The following is a 9,687-nucleotide window of genomic DNA, read 5'->3' on the forward strand; positions in this document are numbered from 1 at the left end:
CGAGTAGCTGGGATTACAGGCACGCGCCACCACGCCCAGCTAACTTTTTTTTGTACTTTTAGTAGAGACGGAGTTTCACAATGTTGGACAGACTGGTCATGAACTCCTGACCTCAGGCAATCCACCAGCCTCAGCCTCCCAAAGTGCTGGGATTACAGGCATGAGCCACCGCGCCCGGCCATGAGTGTTTGTTTATTGCCTGCTAAGATGTGCCAGGCACAGTCTCCAGTAACCCCCACCAGAACCCTGCAGGTTAGGTGCTGCTGCTGTGCTGACCAACTCCACATGGACTGCAACCATCTCATGCAGTGCAGTCTGACAGCACCTCCATGCCCACCTACAAGTGTGGGGGAGTAAGCACTTCAAGCAGGTGGATAACAGGACCCCTTGCTTTCCTCACATAGACTGTTCTGAGATCATTTATACAAATTCTCAGTAGTATTTAGCTCTGGCAAGCTCAACAACCCCTTCGCTCCTCACTCCCCTCCACTTGCTTCTGCTCCCAGCTGTTGCACACCCTAATAAAGCACAAAAGCCTTTGTCTTAGGCCCTGCTTCCTAGGGAACAGAGATGCCCATTTTACCTATGAAGAACCAGTTCAGAGAAATTAAGTAATCTGTCCAACTTAACACATCTGGAAAATCGCAGACCTGGATTAGAACCCTGGTCCTTAATTCAGTCATCAAACAAGTGTATTTCTACATGTTTGCTGCATGCCAGGCATTGTAATAAGCAATAAAGATACAATACTAAGCCAAAAGAGACATAGCCATAGTTTTCATGAAACTGACGGTTTAATGAAGGGCACAGATATTAAGCAAATCCTGATGCTAATTAATGTATAAATTTAGAAATGCTTTGAAAGAAAGAATACAGTCCTATGAGACCATGTACTGTCATATATGTAAGAAACCTAAGTTTTTATCTGGGACTCAAAGCTGCTCTAAAGAAGTCGTAAGCCAAAGAATGAACTGAAATTAACCAAGTTGGAGGTAGAGGACATTCCTGAGAAGAGATATGCAAAGGCCGTGTAGCAAAAGACAGATCATGGGATGGAGGAGAACCAAGTAGAAGAGTTTTTGCCTGGGCTGAGGGAGGGAGTGATGGCAAAAGCAATAGTTACAGACAAGGTCCAAATCATACAGTGCTGTCCATTTTCAGGCCGTTTTAAGATTTTGGTCTTTTTTTTTTTTTTTAGTCAGGGTCTTACTCTGTTGCCCAGGCTGGAGTGCAGTCTCGCGATTTTGGCTCTGCCTCCTGGGTTCAAGCGATCCTCCCACCTCAGCCTCCCAAGTAGCTGAGACTATAGGTGCATGCCACCACACCCTGCTGATTTTTGTATTTTGTTTTTTTGTGGAGACAGGGTTTCACCATGTTGCCCAGGTCTTGAACTCCTGGGCTCAAGCAATCCGCTCCCCTTGGCCTCCCAAAGTGCAGGGATTACAGGTGTGAGCCATCGTGCCCAGCCAAAATCTGGTCTTTATCCAATGAAACCCAATGGGAAGCTATCAAGGGTACTTTTAAATGCCTTCTGTGGGGGAGGAGGGGATGGGCAGGTGGGAGATGTTATCAGATTTGCATTTTGAAAAGCTTGCAGGATATACCCAAAGCATAGATATAGGATACAGAAGCAGCTCATTTTTGCAGTAGTCCTGCAGGACCTGATGGTAAGTTCGACCACTATGGTGGAAGAAGAGAGGGTGGTAAGTGAATATATTCAAGAGATACTTAGTAAGTTAAATTGACACAACTCAATGAAAGACTGACTATGGAGTGTTGGGACATAAAGGAGTGGAGTTGTTGAGGATTATTCCCACTTCTGACTTGTGTAGAGAGGATGATATAGGGATCGCTGGGCAATGACCAGGTTTGCCTGAGTTTATCTCAGTTGAGCTTTTAAGAAGTACATAGCACTTCCAAGAGAATTTGTTGTGTAGGTAGTTCTATGTACAGAGGCTTTTGGGTTTTTTTGTTGTTTTTTGGTTTTGTTTTTGCTTTGAGATGGAGTCTTGCTCTTTCGCCAGGCTGGAGTGCAGTGGCACAATCTCGGCTCGCTGCAACCTCCGCCTCCCGGGTTCAAGTGATTCTCCTGCCTCAGCCTCCTGAGTAGCTGGGATTACAGGCATGCACCACCACGCCCAGCTAATTTTTGTATTTTTAACAGAGACGGGGTTTCACCATGTTGGCCAGGATGATCTCGATCTCTTGACCTCGTAATCCACCTGCCTCGGCCTCCCAAAGTGCTGGGATTACAGGTGTGAGCTATCGCACCCGGCCCAGAGTCTTTCTGTTTTAACCCAGTAAAAGTTTCAAAATTCCTAGAAAATGAAAATAACCAGAAGAAAACTATGGGTAAATTCTTTTATAATAATGGAGAGAAGAAGCCTTTATTATCATGACTCAAAATCTGATTTTTAAAAATTTGAAATAAATTAACAGGAAATGGAAAATTAGTGCAGAGAGAGCTTGTGTACCCTTAATTTCCCCCCGTAGTAACATGTAACTATAGCACACTATCAAAACCAAGAAATTAATATTGGTATGATCCACAGACATTATTCAGATTTCATGGGTTTTATATGTATTCATTTATATATGTGTCATTCTATGCAATTTTACCACATGTAGATTTGTGTAAATACCACTGCAATCAAGATATAAAAATAAGCCAGGCACGGTAGCTCACAACTGTAATTCTGGCACTTTGGGAGGCTGAAGCAGGAGGATTGCTTGAGCCCAGGAGTTGGAGACCAGCCTGGTCAACATAGGGAGACCCCTTCCCTACAAACTTTTTTTAAAAAATTAGCCAGGCATGGTGGCGATTCCTGTAGTCCCAGCTACTTGGAAGGCTGAGGTAGGAGGATCACTTGAGCCCAGGAATTTGAGGCTACAGTGAGCTCTGATTGTGCCACTGCTCTCCAGCCTAGGCCACAGAATGATATCCTGTCTCTAAAAAAAGATCAATAAACAAATAAAAATAGATATAAAATTGCTCCATCATCACAGAGATCCCTCATGTTGCCCCTTTACAGTCATGGCAGCTCCAGCCCCTCCCCTGACTCTATCTCCGACTCCTGGCAACCACTACTTTGTTCTCCATCTGTAATTTTGTCGTTTGAGAATGTTATATAAATGGAATCATACATTATGAAGCCTTTTGAGATTTGCTTTTTTCCACTCTGCATAATTCCCTTGAGATCCGTCCAAATTGCATATATCAATAGTTTGTTCCTTTTTATTGCTGAGTGGTAATTCATGGTACTCAGGTACCATATTTGTTTACCCATGGATCCATTGAAGGACTTTCCGGTTGTTTCCAATTTGGTGCTATCACAAAACTGCTATGAACGTTCATGTACATGTTTTTATTTGTTTTTTGTTGTTGTTGTTGAGACTGAGTCTTGCTCTGTCACTCAGGCTGGAGTGCAGTGGCATGATCTCAGCTTACTGCAACATCCGCTTCCTGGGTTCAAGCAATTCTCTTGCCTCAGCCTCCCGAGTAGCTAGGATTACAGGCACGTGCCACCATGCCTGGCTAATTTTTGTATTTTTAGTAGAGACAGCGTTTCACCATGTTGACCAGGCTGATCTCGAACTCCTGACCTCAAATGACTTGCCAACTCAGGCTCCCGAAGTGCTGGGATTACAGGCGTGAGTCACCACTCCAGCTTATGTTTTTATTTGGATGTAGTTTTCATTTATCTGAGATAAACACCCAGGAGTGCAATTGGATCCTATGGTAAGTATATGTGTTTAATTTGTTTGTTTGTTTTAAGAAACTGAGATCCAGTCTGTCCCTGGATCTAAAACAGAGAGAAGAAAAAAAAAAAAGGAAAGCTGGGAAATTGCTTTCCAGAGTGGCTGCATCATTTTACATTTCCACACTAGCTTTGTTCTGAAACACAGCAGCATTATTGAACTAACTAACAAAACTTCCAGAGGTTTTCAACAATCTTCTTTTAAAAAAAAAAATCTGCTGCAATGATAGCAAAGATTTATTAAGCAGGTACTATATTCCAGAGAAGGCTGTGAATGTTTACAGGCTGCTATGGTTTGAATATTTGTGCCTCCAAAACTCATGTTGAAATGTAAGCCCCAATGCAGTATTACCGAGAGGCACAGTTTCTAAGAGGTGATTGGGGCATGATGGTTCTGCCCTCATGAATGGATTAATTCATTTACAGATTAATGGGTTATCATGGGAGTGGGATTGGTGGCTTTGTAAGGGGAAGAGGGACCTAAGCTAGGAGTACTGTAATGAGCCCATTTTATGCAAAAAGAAACAGGCACAGAAAGATTCAAGATTTTGCCCAGAGTTACACAGTCTGGCTCCGGAGTCCATGTTCTTAACCAGGACCTGATAATAACTCAATGATTTTCGGGCCAAAACAACTACACAGTGTGGTCCTTGTGGTAAAAGACATAAAAGTCTGAGGCAAATACAAAGTTTCAAATACTAAATTTTATTTTATTTTTGAGTAAGTAATAAATTCACATACTTCAAACTCAAAACAGACAAAAGGCCTGCACAGAGAAGTTCTACGCTGGCCCACGTCCATTGATTGTAGCCATAATTTTAAGATAGCCCCATGATTCTCATCCCCGGCATTCACATTTTCCTCTAGTCCCTTCTCCCTGAGTGTGGGCAGGACTTCTGTCTTGCTTTTAACTAATAGAATGTGACAAAAGGTGAAAGAATGTTGCAGATGTAATTAAGGCCCCAAATAAATTCACATTGAGTTCATCAAAAGAGAAAATCTCCTGGGTACTATAGTTTGAATGTTTGTCCCCTCCAAGTCTTATGCTGAAAATTTGATTTCTGACTGGGCACGGTGGCTCGTGCCTATAATCCCAGCAATTTGGGAGGCTGAGGTGGGCAGATCACTTGAGCCCAGGAGTTCAAGACCAGTCTGGGCAACATGGCGAAACCCTCTCTCTACCAAAAAATCGAAAAATTAGCGAAGCATGGTGGTGTGTGCCTGTAGTTCCAGCTACTTGGGAGGCTGAGGTGGGAGGATCACCCGAGCTCAGGGACATCAAGGTTGCAGTGAGCCATAATCATTCCACTGCAGTCCACTCCAGCCTGGGCAACAGAGTGAGACCCTATCTCAAAAAAAAAAGGAAAAAAGAAAAGAAATTTGAAATTTGATCCTCAGTGTTGGAGGTGGGGCCTAAGGTCCTCTGTGTTGGGGGCAGAGCAAGTGAGTTCTCATTCTGTTAGTGCCCATGAGACCTGGTTGTTAAAAACATCCTGACACCTCTCCTGTCACTCGCTCTTGCTTCCTCTCTCACCACGTGATTTCTGCAGACACCAACTGCCCTTTGTCTTCCACCATGAATGGAAGCAGCCTGAGGCCCTCATCAGATGCACAGTCTTCCTGCCAACAGAATTAGTCATGAGCCAAATAAACTTTTTTTCTTTATAAATTACCCAGTCTCAGGTGTTCCCTTTTAGCAACACAAAATGAACGAAGACATTAAATGAGCCTGACATAGTCAGGTGGACCCTTAAAAGAGGCTCTAACCCTTCCCTAACGAGGGAGACTTGAGTCAGCTGAGACATTCTGCTGATGGCCTTCAAGAAGAAAACAGCCACGTGTGAACTGCCTACGGAGAAGGGTGGCCTCTAAGAGCTGATAGTCTCGTCTTATAATCACAAGCATCCAAAATCTGCCAACCACGTGATAAGCTTGAAAGAAAACCCTTAGGTCAAGATGAGAATGTAACCCAGCCAACACCTTGATTACAGCCTCGTGAGACCCGAAGCAGAGGACCCAATAAGCCATGCCAAACTCTGTCCTGTGGAAGTGAAATCATAAACATATGTTGTTTTAAGCCACTAAACTTATAGTAATTTGTTATGCCACAAATATGAATAAGTTGAAAATAAAAAGACGGTAAAAAAACAGCAGCCACAAAATACCTAGAGTGACTATACTAATATCAAACAAAATAGACTTTAAAACAACAAAAATTAGTTAAGAGAAATACATGCTCACATTATGGTTTATTGGTTTTGAACAAAGGTACCAAGACAATTGAATGGGGGAAAGAACAGTCTTTGCAACAGATAGGTCAGGGAGAACTATTTATCCACATACAAAAGAATGAAGTTGAATACCTACCTCATACTAAATACAAAAATTGACTAAAAATGGATCAAAGATCTAAATGTAAGGGTTAAAAATATACACACAGAAGAAAATATAGGCTTCAATCTGCATGATCTTGCATTAGCTATGGTTTCTTTTCTTTCTTTCTTTCTTTTCTTTTTTTTTTTTTTTTTTTTTGTTGTTGAGATAGAGCCTTGCTCTGCCACCCAAGCTAGAGTGCAGTGATGCGATCTCAGCTTGCTGCAACCTCCCTCTCCCAGCCAGGTGTGGTGGCACGTGCCACCATACCTGACTAATTTTTGTATTTTTAGTAGAGATGGGGGTTTCACTATGTTGACCAGGCTGGTCTCAAACTCCTGACCTCAAGTGATCCACCCACCTTGGCCTCCCAAAGTGCTGGGATTACAGATATGAGCCACCGCGCCCAGCCTAGCTATGGTTTCTTAGATATGACGCTAAAAGCACAAGCAATAGGAGAAAAAAAGAGATAAATCTGACATCATTAAAAGAACTCCATCAAGGCCAGATGTGGTGGCTCACGCCTGTAATCCCAGCACTTTGGGAGGCTGAGGCAGGTGGATCATGAGGTCAGGAGTTCAAGACCAGCCTGGCCAAGATGGTGAAACCCTGTCTTTACAAAAATACAAAAATAAGCCAAGCATGGTGGCGGGCGCCTGTAATCCCAGCTACTCGGGAGGTTGAGGCAGAAAATTGCTTGAACCAGGGAGGCGGAGGTTGCAGTGAGCCGAGATCATGCCGTTGCACTCCAGCCTGGGTGACAAAGTGAGACTCTGTCTTGAAAAAAAAAAAAAAAAAAAGAACTCCAAGAAAATGTACTTTTGGGCCAGGTGCAGTGGCTCACTGTAATCCCAGCACTTTGGGAGGCCAAGGCAGGTGGATCACTCGAGGACAGTGGTTTGAGACCAGCCTGGCCAAAATGGTGAAACCCCATCTCCACTGTAAATACAAAAACTAGCTGGGCGTGGTGGTACACGCCTGTAATCCCAGCTACTCAGGAGGCTAAGGCAGGAGAATCGCTTGAACCCGGGAGGTGGAGGTTGCAGTGAACCGAGATTGTGCCATTGCACTCCAGCCTGGGTGACAGAGCAAGACTCTGTCTCACAAAAAAAAAAAAGAAGAAAAAAAAAAAAAGAAAAGAAAGAAAATGTACTTCAAAGGATACCCTCAAGAAAATGAAAAGACAGCCCATATAATGGAGGAAACTTTATAAATCAGATGTTTGATAAAGGACTTTATTATGGTTTGAATGTTTGTCCACTCCAAATCCCATGTTAAAATTTGATTCCCAGTGTTGGAGGGTTGGAGGTGGGGCCTGGTGGGAGGCCATTGGATCACGGGGGGCCAATCCCTCACAAATGGTTTTGCACCATTCCCTTGCTGATAAGTGTGTTCCTGCTCAGTTAGTTCATGAGAGATATGTTGTTTAAAAGAGTCTGGGGCCTCCCCCTTCTCCCTCTCCTGCTCTCACTTGTACCATGTGATACTCTGGCTACCCTCTTCACCTTCCACCATGATTGTAAGCTTCCTGAGGTCCTCACCAAAAGTCTAGCAGATGTTGGTGCCATGCTTGTACAGCCTGCAGAACTGTGAGCCAGTAAAACCTCTTTTCTTTATAAATTACTCAGCCTCAGGTATTTCCTTTTTTTCTTCTTTTTCTTTTTGTTTTGTTTTGTTTTGTTTTGTTTGAGATAGGGTCTTGCTTTGTTGCCCAGGGTGGAGTGCAGAGGCACAATCTCAGGCCACTGCAGCCTCTACCTGCTAGGCGAAACCTATCCTCCCACCTTAGCCTCCTGAGTAGCTGGGATTACAGGCATGAGCCACTGCACCTAGCCTGTATTTTAGGTATTTCTTTATAGCAATGCAAAAAATGGCCTAATACAGATTCGTATCTGCAATATATAAAGAGCTCTCACAGGCTGGGTAAGGTGCCTGTAATCTCAACACTTTGTGAGGCTGGGGGAAGGATTGCTTAAGCCCAGGGAGTTCCAAACCAGCCGAGGCAACATAGCAAAACCCTATCTCTGCAAAAAATACAAAGAGGAAACAAATGTCAATTAAATAAAATAAAAAAAGAAAGGGTTGGGGGCTACTGCCTTCTCCAGGAGACCCAGACCTACCACCTTCAGCGAACACCCTGGCTTTGAAGTCAGGCAGCATCCATTCCCCCTAAAAAGAGGCAGCCATCAAAAAAGGGGGGGTGAAGTGGGGTGCAGTGGCTCACGCTTGTAATCATAGCACTTTGGGAGGCTGAGGCAGGTGGATCACTTGAGCCCAGGAGTTCGAGACCAGTCTGGGCAACATGGCGAAACCTGTCTCTACAAAGAATACAAAAATTAGCTGGACATGGTGGTGTGTGCCTGTAATCCCAGCTACTTGGGAGGCTGAGGTAGGAGGATCACCAGAGCCCCGGAGGTGGAGGTTGCAGTGAGCCAATGCCACTGCATTCCAGCCTGGGCAACAGAGTGAGACCAAGTCCCTGTCTCAAAAAAAAAGAGAGAACTCCCACAATTCAATAATATAAACACAACTCAATTTAAAAGTAGGCACTGAAAGTCATAAAACATTAATGAATTAATTATTTATTTATTTATTTTTAGATGGAGTCTCACTCTGTTGCCCAGGCTGGAGTGCAGTGGTGTGATCTCAGCTCACTGCAACCTCCACCTCCAGAGTTCAAGCAGTTCGCCTCAGCCTCTCGAGTAGCTGGGACTACAGGCACATACCACCATGCCCCCCCGCTAATTTTTGTATTTTTAGTACAGACGGGGTTTAACCATATTGGCCAGACTGGTCTCAAACTCCTGACCTTGTGATCCACCTGCCTCAGCCTCCCAAAGTGCTGGGATTACAGGTGTGAGCCACCATGCCCGGCCAGTTTTTTTTGTTGTTGTTGTCATAGTCTTGCTCTGTTGCCCAGGCTGGAGTGCAGTGGTGCGATCTTGGCTCACTGCAACTTTCACCTCCCAGGCTCAAGCAATTCTCCTGCCTCAGCCTCCTGAGTAGATGGGATTACAGGCATGCATTGCCACACCAGGCTAATTTGTGTATTTTCAGGAGAGAGAGGTTTTTTGCCACGTTGGCCAGGCTAGTCTCAAACTCCTGGCTTCAAGCAATCCACGAGCCTGGGCCTCCCAAAGTTCTGGGATTATATACCTGAGCCACTGTGCCTGGCCCTGTTGAATGAAATTAAAGACACAGATAAATGGAAAGACATTAGATGTGTATAGATTGGAAAAATTAATATTGTTAAAGTATCCATAATACCCAAGGTGATCTACAGATTCAATACAACCTTTATCCAAATCCCAACATAGTTGTTTACAGAAATGGAAAAAACAATTCTTATCGGGGGAACCAGCCCCCAATATTTCAACATAGGCTCTTTTCTATTTTCCCTAAGTGTCGGCCGGTCTGAGAAATAAAAAGAAAGAGTACAAAAGAAAGAAATTTTACAGCTGGGTCTCCAGGGGAAACATCACATGTCTGCAGGTTCCATGATGCCCCTGAGCCACAAAACCAGCAAGTTTTTATTAGTGATTTTCAAAGTGGAAGG

This window comes from Theropithecus gelada, chromosome 6, assembly GCF_003255815.1.
Source record: "Theropithecus gelada isolate Dixy chromosome 6, Tgel_1.0, whole genome shotgun sequence".
In the NCBI taxonomy this organism is placed as follows: Eukaryota; Metazoa; Chordata; class Mammalia; order Primates; family Cercopithecidae; genus Theropithecus; species Theropithecus gelada.